Genomic DNA, 19,649 nt, shown 5'->3' with positions numbered 1-19,649 from the left:
GTCCGTGGTAACGCTTGTCCAGATTATTTTTGACTTGAAATCATCGCATTGTTAAATCTTGAACTCGCGTTGGAGCTTGTTGACATAAAATGGGCGTTTCTGCTTGCTTTACCACTCTTGTTAATTTGTTTAGGGAGTTTCCCTTCACTGTAAAGTAGTGATTTGGGGAAATTAAAGTCATTACACATTATCGGATTAAGGCTCTTGAATTTGTTTTACAGTACATAGTTGGAGTATAGGGCTCTCCTGTTGAAAATAGGGCATATATGTGTACTAGTAATGTAAAAAAGGACCTCAAATATCAGGGCTGAGGTAAAAATGGAAGGCACTTGGTCCCCATAGCTCTTTATCAGTTAAGGGGGTACCTGTCTGGATTGACCTGGTTGGAGAACAAAGTAGGAGTACCTGAGTGAAAGCCACTCAAGGACTTGAAAATTAAAGTACATGGCAACCCATAGAGCATGACCAGTACAGTTGTGTTCAAGACTAAAAAGGGTCTTTAGTCCCCCATTTGAGAAGAAATAGTTCACAGCATGGGCGTTAGGTCTCTATAAGGTGACTAGAGTGTGGATACAGTGTAGGAGTTTTATGCAATCATACACTCCATTCTATTATTGTTCAATATTTCAGTCAGAAAAAAATGGAAGAATATGAAATTATGATTATCATTTCATCCTACTGTCTATATTTTATTATATATTTCTTCAGGCATAGCAAATGTCCAAATGCATGTCGATTTGAAAAAAAATAAGTAAGTATTTTTGGAATATGTGTTTTATTTTGAATGTGGCAATTCCTTTGAGACTGTTCCTTCCTTGCACTACATACTTGACAAACACAGTTCAAATTCAGTTCCCACACCCCATGTGCATGCACCAACACATCCCCACTGTGACATTCACTTCAAATACTTGGATTACTATAGAAAGGGTTAAAAAAAAAAGAGCCCTCGGCGGTTTGGAGTTGTCTAGGTACCTCGCTGGAGGGCTTTTCGGCAATCTACAGAGAACACCTTGTTCTCAACCTTAAGAAAAAACAGACTGAAATGCAGTGTCTATAAAGTTTGATCTACTAGCACCATATTTTTTACATAGTTTCCAGGTTACGATGTCCTCCACCTACGACGTTCCGACTTTATGAGGCCCGTGACTCGTCCTGACATTAAATCCCACTGGGACCATCGTCTCATGTGTAGAAAATGCTTGTCTCTAGGAAGTATCTTTGCTGTTTTCTACTTCCCTTTTTTCATGATACAAGCCTAAAGAAGAAAGCTTGTTCAACAGAAATTACCATGGAAACAAAGCTTAACAAGTATAAGTACAGAGAAAGGAGAAAAATAGTGACTCAGATTAGGTAAAAAGATATGTTGCGTTCAGATTCAAGTTGCAAAAGAGCAGTTTTATGAGTATGCATAACTTCAGTCAAAGTCAAACTACTTCCCATTCATGTAACACAAAAATAAAGACAGTAATGTAACAAGTTATACTGCGTAAATGCTTCAGGTTGTGATTTTCTGTTTTTCAGGCTGTCTTTAAATGCACCGCATGTCTGAATGGAGGAAAAGAATGAAAGGAAGACTAGTTGGCTGCTTGTTTTTGTTGTCTTCCATCCTTTCGGTGGCAAAACCCGAACTATCCACGCACCTCTTCACAATAATGGTAAATATACCCTTTACTATTTTATTTTAATGTATTTTCCTGAATTCATTTGATCCCTTTGGCTTAGATTTTGTCTTGTAGAACTTTGTAAGTTGCTCACACAAAAGTTTATTGTGGTAATGATCACCTCACTTGCTATTGATTCCTCACAAACACATTAGTCAATAGTAGGAACGGAGCCGTTTTTCATTTTTTATACTTTGTGGGATGTGTTGTCGACTATGATTCACGTGGAGGTTGCAATGTTCATCGTGTGTGATGATTGACTTGATTCGTACTAACTCGGAAGAGAAGGCAGACAACAAGCGACACTTGGCCAGTTTTCCATTGAGCGCTCTCGGGCCTCGGCACGCAGTATTGACCGCGGTGGTTCGATCCACCCTGTGATGGATGTGAGAAGACATTTGGAGGCTGGTGGCTTTCGTCACAGCCTCGTTGGAATTGACATTTCCTTGCCGCTTCAGATAAATTGCTTGCTATTTATTTTCGAATATGACGACAGAGCCCAAACTAGGATCTTTATTATTTATTTTTTATTTTTATTATTATTTTTTTAAAAAATGGATTTCTGTCAGTTGCTATGTGAATTTGGAGAAACGTCTTTAGAAGTTATCTTTTTCAAAGACTTTTTGTCATGTATTTTTACCGAAATTGGATTTGGCGTTTATTGCCATCCATGATAGTGAAATTAGGTCAAATTTCTTGATATTAGGTTGAAATATAGATGCATAAATAACACTATAAATATAGTAAATGTCATGTGAGATGCACTGGCAGTTCATATAAAGATTGACTCACTTTTTGAGTTGACAAATAATATTGGAACATGGACAGTTTTAGATTAGATTAGATTAAACTTTATTTTGAAATGGGAGTGTTCCACCCTTCAATTGGAAAAAGTGCCGAGTGTAATAAAAAAAAAATGCCCCCTTCAAAACTGACACCCAACCTTGCCAAACATCAATCTGGGAAATTGTCACATTCTCTTATGATTTGTGCACTTCAATTTGCAAATGACAAAATGAAGTTAGCCATCTGTCTTTTAGTTTTATGAAATAATACTATTTCCATGACAAATTAAAGATCAGAAATTGTAATTTAAGATTCAGATCTTCTCAAGGCCATGTAGTATAACTATCATTCATCCTCCTTCATCATTTTATATGTTGAATTAGGAGAAAGCCGCAAGAACAAAATTAGGTTTCTGTCCACGATACCACGCCCGTGTCTGGATGATCAAAGTCACGTTAATTGGAAGCTCAGGCGAGAGCTTCGTCTGAGCTCGTGGTCGCGTTTGGTCTCCGTGCGAAGGACACGTAAGCCGTGTGGACGATGACGCAACAAATCAATATATTATGTTCAACACTACCAGTTCAGCATCACCTGAATTAATTTTGTCACTGAAACGTTTCATACATTTGACTGAAAACTATTCTCCTAAAACAAGTTTCCATTGATTCGAATGGAACATTGCTTAGACAAACTGATATATCGATGTATTTTTAAACTACTAAAAAGTGCATTCCATAATTATGAACAAAAGCAATAAATTTAGTCATTGTTAGAAGTGAAACAATGTATAAAAAACTAAAAATTGGTATGCATGTCATAAATTAATGCTTCATTTCAATTCATCGCACTGCTCCTTCCACTGTGTACTCTGCTGCCACCACTGGGGGCAGTCTTATACTGAAAATGACGAATTTGGAATTGTACAACTGCTGTTGTATTTCTAATAGTGCCTTTACAGTTTGTCTGTTTATGACTACCTTGAATATAGAGCCGTATCTTAAATAAATCTCCTTTACGACATGATTTTGTGACATCCCGCTTATTGTGTATTATACAGTTTGCTGACGGAGCCGCCACCAAGTCCCTGATCAATAACTTTTGGTACCGGACAACGTAGACGGCACCACCCACACATCTATTGCGAGCGTGGCCATGAACTGAACAGGAATTGATGGCGTGAAGGCGATGATGGAAGGAGATGACAACATTGACCGGGGTGTCATGTGACTTGTGTGGCTACATCTGGCCAGTTAGCCTTTCACTGGGATGAACTCTCTCAAGGTTGGTCAATCGTTATTGCACATCAATCACCTTTTAAAAGAGTTTTTATCTGATGTGAAAGGTGATTTGGTACCTGTGATACATAGCGTCGTTGATTTAAATGGCAATTCAGTATGATAGAGTTATCAATCAGTTATATCTTGCAGTTAAAGTACCTTTACTGATTCACTTATTTTTGATCAATTGGATAGGATTTTTGTAAATGGTTTAACACAAAGTCTTAATTCCAGGATGTAATCACACTTGATAACAAACTTAGGGTGGCAAGGTTTGGTTTTGGGGAAGAAAAAAAAATCAGTTTTAAATTTTAATTTTATTATTTGCAGCTGATAATTAAAAAAAGTACACCCTTGGGGAAAAAAAATCAGTTTTAAATTTTAATTTTGTTATTTGCAGCTGATAATTTAAAAAAAGTACACCTTGGGGAAAGAAAATTCAGTTGTAAATTTTAATTATATTATTTGCAACTGACAATTTAAAAAATATGCACATTTTGTTAATATTATATTTTTCTACATTCTCATCAGGCCTGCTATGAACTAATTTGATAATATTGCTATACAGTTTCATTTTTGTTATTGTTTTCGAATTTCTTTCTTATCTCGAGACTAAATTTAACCACAAAGCCATTTCATAACCTGAATATTCTGTATGTAGAAACATTCTTAAGTAGAGGTACTCAGTACCAAGAGTATTATCTTTCCCTGATGGTATAGCTTGCAAGGTGTTGTCTCCCGAGTAAACGTTGTCTTCCACCCTTCCAACCTTTGCCCCCTGTCTGTGTCTCAATCCTTCTCTCTCTCACTCCCTCACTTCCCAGTAAGCTGATCTACGCGTCTGCGAAGAGGAGTTCCTTTTCTAGAAGGACCCCCCCTCCCACCTTGAGCACACAGTCGCCTGTCAGAGATGTGGAAAGCCTCATTTTGAGTCACGCCTGCGAGGGAAGCGCACGCTCAAAAGGCGGCCAGGATTGGATCTCTGTTTTTTTTTTCTTCTTCTTTTTGCAACTTTTGAATCCTCCAGCCATTTGGAGACCCTCAGGTATAGACACCCTTCCTTTTAATCAAACCTTTCTCACTCACATGGTGTCTACCCCACCCTTTTTTTTGCAAGACAGCGCCACTAATTGTGGGAGTGGACCTCTGTGGAGAAAGAGGAGGAGGACGAGAGCATCGGCTTTATGGAACAGCCGCTTCACCATCACTTTGGTTGTGGCGCTCTGCCGATGATGATGAGATCCCACATGCTGGATTAAAGGAGGAACCAAACCAAAAAGAAGGGAGAAGAAGAAGTGACTCTAAACATGAGTGAGGAGACCAAGGAAAAAGCTGTGGCTGGAGGAGGCGCAATCAAAGGGAGTCATCGCAAAAAGAAAGGAAAAAAGGTGAGTTTGTTTTGCTTTTAAATTCAATCAATGCAAGGTTTTTTTAAGCGCCAGGTAGGTGATGTTGTTAATCCTTAAACTGTAACTGGTCGGTCTGCTTTTTCGGATCGCCCCGGGTGATTGGTTACAGGAGCGGAGCTATGCAAAGTAGAGGGATGGGGGGGCACTATGGCAAGAGGGGTCTGGTGACTAGTAAACAGGCATCTGTTGTACTGTCAAACTCATCCACAGCTGTGTGTGTGTGTGTGTGCTTATGTAATGCTTTGTTTGGGTTCTGACTTGTCATCACCGTGGTTAAAAACTAGTTTTGACTCATGAAATGGAATGTCAAAGACAGCCTGTACTCGTATTTCTGCCCTTTTTTGTTTTTAAATGAAAACAAACCCAAGGTCTCTTCTTCCAGTATATATATACAAAAGCAAAAAGAACACTTGTGTTTTTTGTGGCCGTAAAAAGACGCCAAGGCTGCTTTTCTGTCTGAGAAGGGACGCGGGCGGCTTAAAGCTTTATTTGGGGTTGGCCCTTGAGATGTGGGATTTATTAGACAAGAAGGCAAGACCAGAACGGTGCGTGCTATTATACAAGATTGACGCCATACATTTTAACAAGGTGTTGTTGAGAAACGGAACATTCTTTTCTTTAGGCTTCTATTACATTTGTAGGCGCAATGTATTTTATTAAGGTTAAATACACAAGATATAGAGTGCATATTGAAATATGAGACACATTTCTGTAATGATCGCCCTCATTAGAATAACTTCTCTAATCAATATTCCCCATTGAAATGAAGGGAAAGGGTATTATTGTATTTTGTGGACTATAACTTGCACTTTTTACGTAGTTTGTGGGTGGGGTCTGATTGATGTTCAAGTGAGATTGTTGTTTTTAGCCTGTTATGTTGTTTTTTATTAAGGTAGGGTCATCTGAAAAACTGTGCTGTGCTAATTTAAGCTGCCATTTTTCATATTATTCTTGTTCTTTCAAGGTTTCCGATAAAATACAAAATGAATCTCCCAAAAATGCGGCTTTTACTTCATTGTGACTTTTTCACAAGTCAAAGAAAAACAAAGATCTTCTTCTCATATCTGAAAAATCTCATCTGTCACTCATAAATCAAATTGCAACCGTATTGACACTGACATTGACATCGTCCTTCAAATGTCCACATGTGATATATTTCTCCAACCCTAGATAGGAAAAAGTACCTTATAAATAATTGAAATAGATTTATTACATTCAACCATAATGCTGGCCCTTGCAATTTTTCCATCCAATTCAATCTGTAGTGGAAAAAAAACCATTTTCCTTCTAATAATTCAGCGCCTTATTTTCCAGCATCGGCTTCATCTCTCCGTAGATACTTTTAGCGCGGCAACAGGAATCAAAGTTCCCCACAGACGTATCTTGTTCTTCAGCAGCAGCGTGGTCCGTTATCTCCTCCACGCAGGCGCCACTCTGCCACCACAAAGCGCGGAAACGGCTCTGAAAATCATGCATATTGATGATTCCTTTTATCCCACCAGTTTGCTTCTGTTTGTCGTCAAGTCGCCGTGTGCGCAGGCGCGTATACCACATCATAACTACGCCAGATGTGTTCACGATTGTAACTATGGCAACTAGGTTTTCTTTGGAGCCAAAGATGTCGAGGGTGAACCAACCGAGAGGGGGGCGGAGGGATGTTTTTTAAAAGAGTGTGGTGAGGAAGGGAAATGTGGGTTGCTTGAACTTGTTGGTCAGAAGAGAAATATTACATTTTTTATGAAGCAGACGCTCTGATGGACTCGGTTGCGAGTCTGTGGCAGTCAAAGAGTCAACATTGGGTCTGGATGGTGGTGTCAGAATAAACATCCATGGGATGACTTATGTAATGCTGGAGGAAATGGGATGCTTGGAAGTGGGCACGTGTGGGCTTCCCCCTCATCTAAGAGACTCTCTGAACCAGCGTATACATGCGTGGGTGGGTTATTCCTGTCCTTGCTTGATGGATTCTGGAGGGAAAACTGTCGTGAGACCTCGGCTTGGTAGAATGTCAGAGTGAGAAGTGGATGAGAGGTGAGATGGGTGGGGGGGGGATTGGGGAGGGAAGTGTTAAGAGGAAAACCTCCTCTGGAGATTTGGGGAGGTTGGAAAATAGTTTGGTCTTTACTTTTCAGAGATGATTTTAATTAAACTTTGGTTCTTTGCTACGATGCTCCCGTGAACGGAGGTTTGGTCGCTGGATGTTTGGTCACTGGTCTTTTGGTCGCCGGACGTTTGGTCGCCGGTCTTTTGGTCGACAGTTTTTTGGTCGCCGGTGAAATGTACTTCGATATTAAACAGTACTTAGATATCAAACAGTACTTAAATATCAAACAGTACTTAGATAATAAACAGTACTTAGATATTAAACAGTACATAGATATTAAACAGTACTTAGATATTAAACAGTTCTTAGATATCAAACAGTACTTAGATTTTAAACAGTACTTAGATATTAAACAGTACTTAGATATTAAACAGTACTTAGATATTAAACATTACTTAGATATTAAACAGTACTTAGATATTAAACAGTACTTACATATTAAACAGTACTTAGATATTAAACTGTGGAATCCTTCAAGCAGCTCCTACTTTAACAACACATACACTAAAAGAGATATTGGTAGTTAGTCACGCAACTGACATTTCTCTACCTTATACTAGCTTCAAATGTACCTGTTAAGGGTGTAAAAATTAAAGCGTTTTTCCATCACTGGCGTTTGTTAGGCAGCACTGATTGATTGACTCAGGCCAGGCTTTTGATCCAAAGTCAAGTACTACGCTGGCACAAAAGGGTGAAGAGTCTCCTCGTAATCAACACAAAGGCAGCACTCTTCTCCACTTTTTCCATCTAGCACTCTGCAAATCTCCCTGCTCAGCCCATCCGGCCTTTAGCCAGCTCAGTTTTTTCCCTTCACCTTCTTCTCCTGAAAGAATAAATCGATAACACAGAGAGCTCAGCACATTTTAAACGGCGTTCTATCGTCTTGTATGAGATGTTTGTCATCGTACGCTTCCCTCGCCGTCAAACCTCGGCAAGTGGACATTTCACCGCGCTAAATTCAATTCTGAACGCGACTTTTTAATCAGCTGTCCGCTTTACTTCTTCTCAAAATACCAGCCATTTCAGAAGAGGAATTAGCACAACTGTTGCCGCAATAATTTCAGATTTCAAATGATTGTTTTTCAAATCGCTATGCTTGCTCGCAGAGGCGTAAATGTAAGCTATTTGCTATTCATCAGGCGCCTGATATTTGATGTTAATGGCGCTTCGATGAGTGGTGCTGGCTCTCTTTCACCCACTTGTGTCGTGTTATGGTGACTTTAAATGTGTTTGATCAAATTCCCTCCTCTGATTCACTTTCAATTTTGTCTTACGACTCGTCGTCTGGTAAACACAACAATTCACGACTGCTGTTTTCCATTGAGTCATAAGTCCTCTGCTTACCTCATATTTTGCTATAAGTTTCGACTATGAAGAGGCAGAAACTTACCCAAATTATTTGTATAGATAGCACTTTTTAGTAGGTCTGGATTCTTAATTAGTTATTTTTATATATGCTTTGAAACTGTTGTTTAGTTAACGTGTAAAAACTACTGATAGTGGAAATTCAGTGTAGAAGGGATTGAGATTGATTCATAAAGCATGCGGGTATGTTCGGATACTTTTTTTTTTTAAACATATTTTTTTATCTATACCGTATTTGGCATAGCTGCAAACAGAGGACATTTTGTTTTGAAGTGTTTTCCTGGGTGCACTTGGCTAGTTATTTTCTGTACAAGCATCTGCTGCTGCCGCCTCATTATGGCAGCCTCTTCCGCTTCCTGCTCTTCTCTTCTTGTGTTTATTTCTCTCCTTTTTTTCCCTGTGCCTCCTCATTTCAAAGTCTCCGCCACGTGAGGATAGAAAAAGGGGAAAAAAGGAGGAACAACGAGAGCTAGACGGATTTGTTCGGGAGAACCAAAGAAAGACATCTCAAGAATTTGAGATCCTCCTTGCTTTTTCTTTGGCGCTGCGTTGCCACGGCAACCGCTAAACACCGGCAAGTGGGACAACAAAAGCTTTTTTCGGCGCTTAAAGAAAGAGCCTCGCGGCCCATGTTTTGTCTGTTGACCTCCGAGACTATTTTTAGCAGCCTTTATGAAAACACATAACAATTTATTGTGTAATATTCTTGGTTTTATTTCACCAGGCTTTTCTTAAACTTAACGTAACTTTTGTAGATGATCAACTTGTCGCCGATTTAAGCTTTCTAAGAACAAAAAAAAATGTTCACTTCATTTAAATTCCTATTTTATTCCCCTTGAATTTTACAGAAGAGAGACAGGCAGTCTTGCACGTTTGATCTTTTTCGAGTTCATTTCTTGACAGCTGCTTTGTCTGACCGGCCCGCCGTCGGCCATTAATTGCCCGACACCGCCCGCTCTCTTTTCTCCAAGGCGTCCAGGCGTTCTCCACGCCTTTGATTTTAACGAGGGGGGTTTTTCTTTGGGCTCGGACTTGCACGGCGACAAATCTGACAATGTTATTGCTGATGTAATGAGCCAATAAATTAAAAAGTTGCAGGTCTCCAAAGGACTGAAACTGATTGTCCAGGCTATCTTTACGTCAAGTGAAGATCTGGATTGATCTTTCCATTATTATATATACACTGAATAGACTACTTGCTCTCCCTTGGAAAATGAAATAGTCTACCTTCTTTTATACAAGAGTGATTGGAAATTTCAGAACTAGAACATTAGTAACTTATGCAAAACTGCCCACAAAAAAAGTGGAAAATATCCTTTTTGTAAACTAAAGAATATTCAGTAAGCAGACACTTTTATTCACAAAATAATCCAATATTTAGCAATATACAGACACTTCAGGTGAAGTAACCGCAATAACAACTGACCTTAGTATTACTTCATCTTGTAAGTTAATCTTGCGTTTCACCCTAATGTTTTATTATGATGTTTTGATACTAGAACATATGAATAACATTCACTACAGCAGATAACCGACCGAACTACTCATCAACACACTGATGTGCAAAAGTAATATGGCTGCAGGCTCGCTTCTGTGTGTATTGGCGACTGTTGGCATATATAACATTGTCTTTGTGTAATACGGGAGCGGCTAGTTTATCCGCAACATGACAACCGCCAGCTTTGAGGGTGTGAGGCTGCTAATGAGATAGCCTCTGGACGCCCATGTGTGTTCGTGCGTGTGTAGTTGGCGGAAAGACACGTTGGAGAGGTCGCTCCTAAATCGGCAGAAAACATGGGCGGAGCCAGTTCCTTCTTGAGCCTATGATTGAGCTATCATTAAATATGTAGGGATGAGGAGATGGTAAGGACTGGGAATATGGAGAATGGGTGAAGTGGAAGTAAATGCCGTCAGAATTTTCTTTAATATATTGCAGATGTAGCAGGTGTGGGCGTAAATGCAAAGATAGGTCAGTTGGACTGAGATTTGGAAATAATGTGATCAGAAAAGATGACCTAGCAGGGAAAATGTTGCCATAGTGGTGGGATGCAGAACAGAGGTGTCAAGGAAGTGGCTTTGGAGTGGCAAGGCAGCGTTGTCCCTCACCCCAGTTATGAATAAATCACTACTAAGATCTCTGGAATGTCATTTCTGCTCGTTCCCACATGGCCGAGTTCACCCAGAGAACGCATTTGCCGGGTTGTGATTTCCCATCTTTGTGTGCCTTACAATCAAAGGGGATTTGTATCAAAAAACACTCAAATTCTGACTTGGTTCTTCACTAATATTAAATCAAAATCCCTCAAATTAAAAACACATTTGTACCTGAAAACCCCATTTGTTTGGTTACCTGTCAATCAAACTACAACTGTCTAAGGAAGCGAAACCACATATGTGAATCTTTTAAAGACTTGCACTGAGGTATTACGTAAAAAGCGAGTGGGTGAGAGAAAATGTTGACAGACTCACTTAAATGATGGAGTCGTGTCGCCACGTACCCGTAGAAACCATAATAGAGTTGTGAGGGAAAACCACTTTCTCCCCGGATGCATTAAACGAGCCAGATATGCTCTTTCTCGCCGTTGCCGAAAGATTAAGTGGTTCTGGTCCACCTGTCTTTTCTGTTCGCTTCTTCACGCTTTCGTGGTTCTTCTTTGGGGGTTGTGTGCTAATTTCTAATTAACAATGTTGGACTTTGAAGGGGAAATGATGTGAAAGTAAAGCATTGGATCTCAATAGTTTTATTTGTGGATTTGGTTGTTGAAATGTGTGTATTATGCTTCTTTTGGTTCTGGTTTTTATCTTAACCAACAGTTAAACCAATGAGATTTTTGCCAAAATAAGTGATTGAAACTGTGTCACCCGGGCAAAAAAAAGTTATTCTGAAGTTTCCTTATAAAAGCGCCATGTGAGGCCAGGAATTATTTCTGATAGGTTGTCGTTTCCTCAGTGAAAGTGGTGGCGGCTAATTGTCCTTTTAGCCAGCATGGTCACAGTCACAAATGGGTAAAAAACAGCATTAGTATTGACCCCACTTCCGTAGGCTGGTTGTGTAATCCCCCCCTCCCCCAGAGCCGGCCAAGATGACATGACTTCCGATCAAGTCGTCAAATTAACATCTAAGGAGACAAGAAAAAGAATGGATAGACAGACGAATCCTCGGCGGGGCCTCGCATTGTCTCCGTCTTTAATCCGCGCCCACTAAAAGTGTCGTTTGAGGGATTCTGGGGGGAATGAGATCGCAGAGCGCGGATGATCCTTCTTCATCATATTATTCCATCTTCAAGAAGGGCTAATTGGAGCTGTCAAACCGCTGATAATCTGCACCAGTGGAATCTTCCAAAAAATGGCATTACCAGCTCGGTCATGAATGGGATTACGAGGGACTCACCAGAAAAGACTCGTAACTGATGAAAATATTGTAAAGCAAATGTCCACTTTGACTGGCAAAAAAGGAGATTACATCACTCTACCCTAAATTCCCAGTTTATAATTCATTTAGTGACCAATCTAATCCCTCCAAACACCCTTTACCCTTTAAATTGCCATTAATAAAAGCATTTAAAAACTGACCGATAGATAAAAACCCTTGACTGGTGCGCAAAAACTCTCCAAAGTTTGCAAAATTTCCAATTTAAAAGTCCAATACATCCCCATTTATGCCAATGCGGTTCCTACATTGTCCAAAAACTACAGTCAATCAATCCTTAGTGATAAATACAGCCGCAAAAATGGTTAAAGTGGGAACAATTGTATCGATCCTCCATCATCTGTTGCATTTATCAACATTGCCGCCAGCTCGGGGCGGAAATCCGACTGCCCCATTTTAAATACATCTTTATATTTATAATTGGGCTTTTGAGCAAAGCCGCCACCCAGCAAATATGGCCTTATTTTATTTACGTTTTGGCTTCCTTTCTCGACTCTTGTGGCGCTAATAATTAAAAAATAATATATCCGCCGTCTGACCTCCTTTTGTAACTCCTTCTGCTGTAGCAGTCTCACTCCCTCACTTGGCGAGGAGCTGTGAAAAGCTGAAGCATGGTGGAATTTTGGACAAACACTGAGCAGACGTAGACATCGGAATGGATGACTGTATCCCAAAGAAGGGTGGGAATGATGCAATTCCCTCGTCTTTTTGAACAGTCCAACCTGTAAGGCTCATTAATTCTGATTAGGAAAGAAAATACTGCATCACAATAGATAAAGTTGATGTTTATAGATGGTATCAATATTGGTGCTACTTTTTAAAATACTTATTTGTCCACAGTAGTAGTCCTTTTTTTAAAGATAAATCCTAACGATAGACAAAAGACATTTGGACAGAGTATAAGCTAAATCTGGATTGTGGTTTGAATTTGATTGAAAACTCTTGTAGTGGTTTGCATCCTTGTTGTTTTGGCACATGATAGATGTTTGTGAGGTTGTGTCCTTCTTTTCAGCTTTTGGGAAGCTGGTTTGTTGATCTCCTAAACAGATTACAACTTGTCTGATTAACCGCTCGCAGCCGCCGCCACGAGGAAAGCACGCCGGCTTCTTGGGAACTCTCAACGTCTTGTTGTTGTTGTCGGTTGTTTTGGCGTTGAGACGTGCACGGGTGTCGCAGATGGCGTTAATGAATTGAAGATGCAAAGAGTTAAAAAGGTGAGCTTTGAAAGATTTACCAGTCTTGTGTCATGGCTGTGTTTTTTTCTTTGGGAGGCTAAGAGCAACTTCATTCTGTCATAATGAAATTAATTTTCCCCAATTGAAATGGTCTGAAATTATATTAATTGTGTGGAGTCTAATAAGAGAATGCATAAAGAATTTGACTTTTTTTTCTCCCATTGCAAACAAAAAACTGATACTTTTGTATTCTTTGCCAAATAGTACAACATTTCTTCATATTTCGGCCACATCGTACTATAAGATTTCCATGTGGAGTTATGCTGTATTTACACTAAAAGACATGAATGTTATTAGACTGTGAAAATCTGTAAATTAGTCACCCTGTAAAAACCACAGGGTTCAAATCATGTGGGTGAAAAGTAGCTGCTCATAGTCAGGAAATAATGAAAATTGGCCAATTATTTGCTCAATTCGAGAGCCGTCTCCACATTGGGCTAATTTCAGTCATGTGACTCACTCGAGAAGATGGTACTGTGTTGCTATGGGAACGGCTTCAGAAAAAAAAATCATCCTTCAATTGATTCTTTCTACTAATTTAAAGAATAAAATTCCATCTAAATTATGAACCACCTTAGAGCCCCCCCTGGAGGTCCGCTTTTAACCCCCCTGACCTCTTTCCCTTTTCAACACGGCCCCCGCCTGATTGGCTATGACAGGTTGAGCTCAGGGTAGAAGAAGGTGAGGAGTCACAATCGCGGATAGAGCCGCGGGTGCCAAAAAGTTGGGGATTGGGATTGGGTGGCAGGGCGAAAGACGTCGGGGCGACTGGTATGCATCTGCTCCCCGACTCTAAGCAATTCCTAGCGCAGTCAAATGGAGTGACATATCAGGAAATGTAGACTGATGTGAGACCAGGGGCCGCAGCTGTCAAAGTAGACCAAGAACAGACGGGGCTGTTTGGCTCGCGGCTGGAACGAGTGGGAAAGGGGAAGACCGGGCGGACTGTGTTTGCTTTATCAAATGTGGCGAAGGGGAAGACATCTCCCGGCTTTGGACGCTCGGGGGGGGGTTGATGAGTCGGGCTCGCTTTTTGTCGGCCGGTGTTATTGCAGTGGGTGATGGTTTGGCCTTATCGGAGTTGATGGTGGTGTTGTGATATGTTACGGCGGGTGTGTTGTCGTCAGGTGGCGTGCAATGGCGTTGCAGGGAGACGGTTAAATATTTCTTTTTTTTTTTTATAAATGGATTAAAAGAACTGGATTAAAAGCCCTGAATATTAAGTTTTTTTCATAGATCTAAAACGATGTTTATTTTATCTTTTTTTTTAAATATATTTTTAGATTTTACAATTTTTTGAACTAAAAACATGGGAAAAATTGATTAAAACATGACAATTATTGATTTAAAAGGGGGAAAATGAGGAAATTTAATATATATCTATACTCTTCATTTTAATTTGATCCTTAAACTGAAAGTCGGCACTCATGATTTACTTTCCCGGCCCACACAAAATGATAGAGCGGGCCAGATTTGGCCCCCAGGCCGCCACTTTGACACACGATATAGAGGATTTAGAATTGCTAAATATAAAATACAGATTATTGTCCTTTTTTGTTGACTTGGTTTACATATTATGAACCGTGTTATACGCATTCTCACAAATATTTGTTGTTGAGATCTTTGGATTAGGTGGATAAAATAGTTTGTGGTGCAGAAGTTATCTGTGCATTCATGCACGACTTGCAGAAGATATTTCTTTTGAAACTGAAAAATCATTATCCAAGTAAAACTCCCAACGTGCGTGTTACACCTTGTATCAACAAATACTACACGCTGACTGCGTACAGTAGGTTGTGAAATCAAACTGGCACCTGAGCCAAAAAGCCTTAAGTGGATTGGCAGGGCCTTTTTTTTCCACAAATAGCGACGTCTATTTATGAATACTTTGAATTGACGGCTTGTGAATTATAGCTTGCGTTTCAATGCGGAATAATATACAAACTGGAAATGCTGAGACAGAGTCTGACCTTTGCTCTGGAAAGGAGATGTGAAATTGTGAGACTGCGTGATGTACTCTGATGGAGAGCCGGCCCCGTTGGCCCAAGTGCGAGAGTTCCTCAGGCGTAGCCATTCCTGGCACGTCGCTGCAATCCATCACGATGGGGGGAAACACGATACTGGGAGAGGATGTTCTACGCGCTGGGCCGGGCTTCACAAGCGCGCCGCTTTTACGCTCTGTCGTCGGGTCCACGCGCTCGTCAACACAAACCCGGATGGTTTTTGCCAACCCGCGTTACGGTCGTAAATTGTAATCGAGCCTTGACCAGCACTAGGGGGTAAAAAAAAATCAGGTCGTGTCATTGTAAAACTTCAAGAATACCACATTTTTTACTTGGTTTAATCAAAAAAAGTATTCTTATACTTTTGCATTCTAAAACATAACAATAACCAGACATGGGAGAGGGATTTTCTCGTATATTAGCTATGAATATATGACACATCTATAAAAAAAAAGATTTTCCTTCAGATACTGTGTCAAAGTGGCGGGCTGGGGGCCAAATCTGGCCCGCCGCATCATTTTGTGTGGCCCAGAAAAGTAAATCATGAGTGGCGACTTTCTGTTTTAGGAATTAGTTCAAATGAAGAGTATAGATGTATATTACATTTCTTGATTTTCCCCCTTTTAAATCAATAATTGCCATTTCGTAATCAATTTTTTCAGTGTTTTTAGTTCAAAAATCATTTTGTAAAATCTAAAAATATATATAAAAAAGGCTAAAATAAACATTGTTTTAGATTTACAAAAACTGGAACGTTCAGGGCTTTTAATTCAGTTATTTTAACCCATTTAAAAATATATATAAATATTATATCTAAAATGGTCCGGCCTACTTGAAATCAAGTTGACGTTACAGCGGCCCATGAACCAACCCGAGTCTGCCACCCTTGAAGTAACATATAATCAAATAGTTGATTCCTGTCAGGCCATACTCAAGTCATTTAAGTTTTGGAGTCCAAGTTCTAAACTTGTTGAGTTACAGTGCTGTCAAGTCCTTTGGTAAACATCATTATAGGCCCTCATTGAGTGACTGATGCAAACAGAATCAATCCCCCCCTGGACCGCTCCGATGTAGACATGGAGATGCCTGGCACGGAGAAAGCGTTAGGCCAGCACATTCAAGGCATATGGCATGCGGACCCGCTGACGGGTCCACGCATATGGTGTCCGCTGCTTCTCATGGGAGGAAAGAACCGTATTCGCTCGCCGTCTTTGATCGCTCTCCAAATCTTTCAGATTTGGGATAGAAAAATAACATGCAGTCTTTCTCACTTTATTTTGTGGCTTTTACAGCTGTTTCGACACTGCTTCACATTTATGAGGTTCGTGAATATGACTTTAATTAGTCATTAGGTGTCAGTATCAACTATAATAATGGACTTAAAGTGACTTAAGTGTCTTATTTTTTTTAATGTTGTCCTTCATTTGTCCTGGCCACTTATTTTGATAGTCAAAAATGTTTAATAGTCACAAAAAATAGGATTCAAAACCATTTTTGAGTGTTATGAAGCCAAACATGCCTCAAACAATTGTGGAAAATGTGATGGATTGTAAAAGCTGATGTCATAGTTACCGTATTTTCACGACTATAAGGCGCATTTAAAAATCTTAAATTTTCTCCAAAAAACTAGGATTCAAAACCAGTTTCAGATTAGATTTTTAGAAAACCAATGAAGGAAGCTATTCTCCCCCCCAAAAAAGGCCTCAAACAACATGACACTTAAAAGTCTTCTTCTCCCAAATAGACAAAACACCTTATAATCTAGTGTACTTTATACATGGAAAAATACTTAAAATGTGTCATTCATTGACAGTGCGTCTTATCATGTGGTGCGCCTTATGTTTGTGAAAATATTGTATGTAAAATTAGCCATTGCATATCCCACATTTAAACCTTCCAGGTGACGTTTATACCCAAAAGGGGAAAAATAATTGAAAAACCTTGTGAGCTGTAACTCAGCACGCCGCCCACCCGAGTAGCAAAAGGTTTTCTTCTCCGTCAAAATTAGCTGATGATTCGCCCACGCTGGTTTCAAGCCAATTCCTCCTCATATGTAGGCAACATATTCAACATTTCCGGGGTTGACGCCACCATGACGCAGCAATTAAATCCCATTCTTTAGCCCGATAGAGTTGTTCATGGTTACAATGTGGAATCCTTTTCTTTTAAATCAACCTGAAGTCTCATTAGAATTTTTTTCTCCTCCATTTAAGCCGCTGGAATAAAAAAAAAGTGCATCGTTTGTTATCTATTCCAATTAAAAACCACTCAAGCCCGCTGGAAATGGTCGGAATCGAAAAATGATGTTTTATTAATGCCACAAATTGATCTCCCTTCTCTGTTATTTCGTCCGTGTGGCGTTTCTGGGAAACTCCTTAATGTGATTGGACTTCCTGCAAAGTCTTGCCATTTGATGGATGCGTTTAATAGAAAAGGAACAAAATGTGTCCTTAGCTTTTTCTTTTTTTTTTTTAAGAGACCTTTTTGTCACAGGGAAATACAATTTGCTGTAGTAGAAGCGGCATTTGCGTGGGTGATACTTTGTGGACGGAGGCCACGATTGGGACGGGCTTTTTCGTTTTTAGTGCTCGCTAGCAGACCGTGAAATTGTTTATTCTTCTTCACGTAAAAACGCAACACCACCTACCAGGCACAAAGCTTGTTTTTTGTGGGGAAATGCGTTCCCGCACGGGTAAAAATTCCTCATTAACCCCAATGTATTTGCTTGTTGTTTAACTATAGCCTGAAGACATTGCAAGGGAAACCTATTAAGATTATTGATATTGTTGATGTGGCTGTTTTCTCATGTTTTTTGGATGTTGGGGCAATTTTGGTAGGAAATGCACACCAGAATAAATTATTTAAACTTTTTTTTGTAGTTTGAGGTTGGTTGGCATGTTCAGTACAATGTATTAAGAAAGTGTGGTACGGTGGACTAGTGGTGAGCACTTGGGGCTCGCAGTTTGGTGTTTGAACCTTTTTTTATTGCAGTGTTGTTGGGTGGTGGCAATTTTGTGAGGAAATGCATACAAGGATAAATAATTGTAACTTTTTTTGTAGTTTGAGGTTGCTTGGCAGGTTTAGAACAGTGTATTTAAAAAAGTGAGGCACGGTGGCCTAGTGGTGAGTACTTGGGGCTCGCAATCTGGATGTTTGGTGTTTGAAACCTTTTCTTATTGGAGTGGTATTGGGTTCATTCTAAGAATTTAGATTGGGAATTTTACCTTTCACTTTGAAATGGCAGAAAAAGAGAAGGGGTGGTGATGATATTCAAAATGAAAGCAAATGACATCTAACCGCATGGCTTTGTAAATGTCATCTCCGTCTATCCGTGGTTGAAGTAACCTGCTGACTTCTTCACGTTCTCCGCTCCGGAGGAGGTCCAGCTGAAGCTGACTTGGTATTCTAGCTACACGTTGCCTACACGTGTGATGCATTCGGGACTTTTTACTCTGAAAAGATAGATGAGTTAAGGTCATTCCAAGCAGCAGATGGTTCTCTCCCATTTCATTCACTTGTGGTTTTGTAAGCCATAATATGGTTTTTGTTTTAGATGAATGAATGAGGCTGGTGTCAGACCCACTTTTGCATGGAAAAAAAAAACAAACCTACATCTGTTCACTTTATTCTCATCCAGAATGACAAAAAAACCTGACTCTCATCCTCATGTCATTCATCTCCTATGAGAGGCTTCATCACACATTCAGATGTCTCCTCCTCTTGCTCCTCTTCCTCCTCCTCCTCCTCTTACTCCTCTATGAATGTGTGGCTGCCCTCCTGTGGGCAAACTGTGCGAGGACATTTTGTTCTTGTTTTTTTTTTTGGTCCTGACACAAATTTTGCTAGGTTAGTGGGAGCAAAGTGGGTTACATCTATTTGAGTAAGTGCTGAAAGCCAAACCTGATAAGAAATTCTGAATATTTTGCTTTCTGTACCATCAAAACCAGCAGTTTAACTGCATAAAAGCGATTTAGCAAAATTTTCCTATGATAATAATAACAATATAACATTTCAAGTCTAAAACCATCCCTTTCTGTCTGTAGTCAACTGCTAAAAAGCAAAAGGAGCATTTTATAATTTGCAATATGTTCAAGTTATTCCTAGCAACCCCCCTCAGGGTCCGTGTAGGCGTTGTGTTGGTGAATCTATAATTATTCCCTCCATCCGTCAATATTGCTGTTGGCCTTTGACACCTTTCACTCTTAACCTTTAGTATGTCTTCTAGTATTTGATTTGGCTGGGGGTCTTTTTTTGATATCGGCGGTCTAGTCAGAGTGGCATATCATGGAAATATTGATCATATAAGCTTTTTTAAGTATTGAGATCCAGTTGAGGTGTATTAATGAGCGTGTGAGGCATTACCAATTGTTTTCCTT

This window comes from Stigmatopora nigra, chromosome 12 (genome assembly GCF_051989575.1).
Source record: "Stigmatopora nigra isolate UIUO_SnigA chromosome 12, RoL_Snig_1.1, whole genome shotgun sequence".
NCBI classification, from domain to species: Eukaryota; Metazoa; Chordata; class Actinopteri; order Syngnathiformes; family Syngnathidae; genus Stigmatopora; species Stigmatopora nigra.
This window is presented reverse-complemented; position numbering follows the sequence as displayed.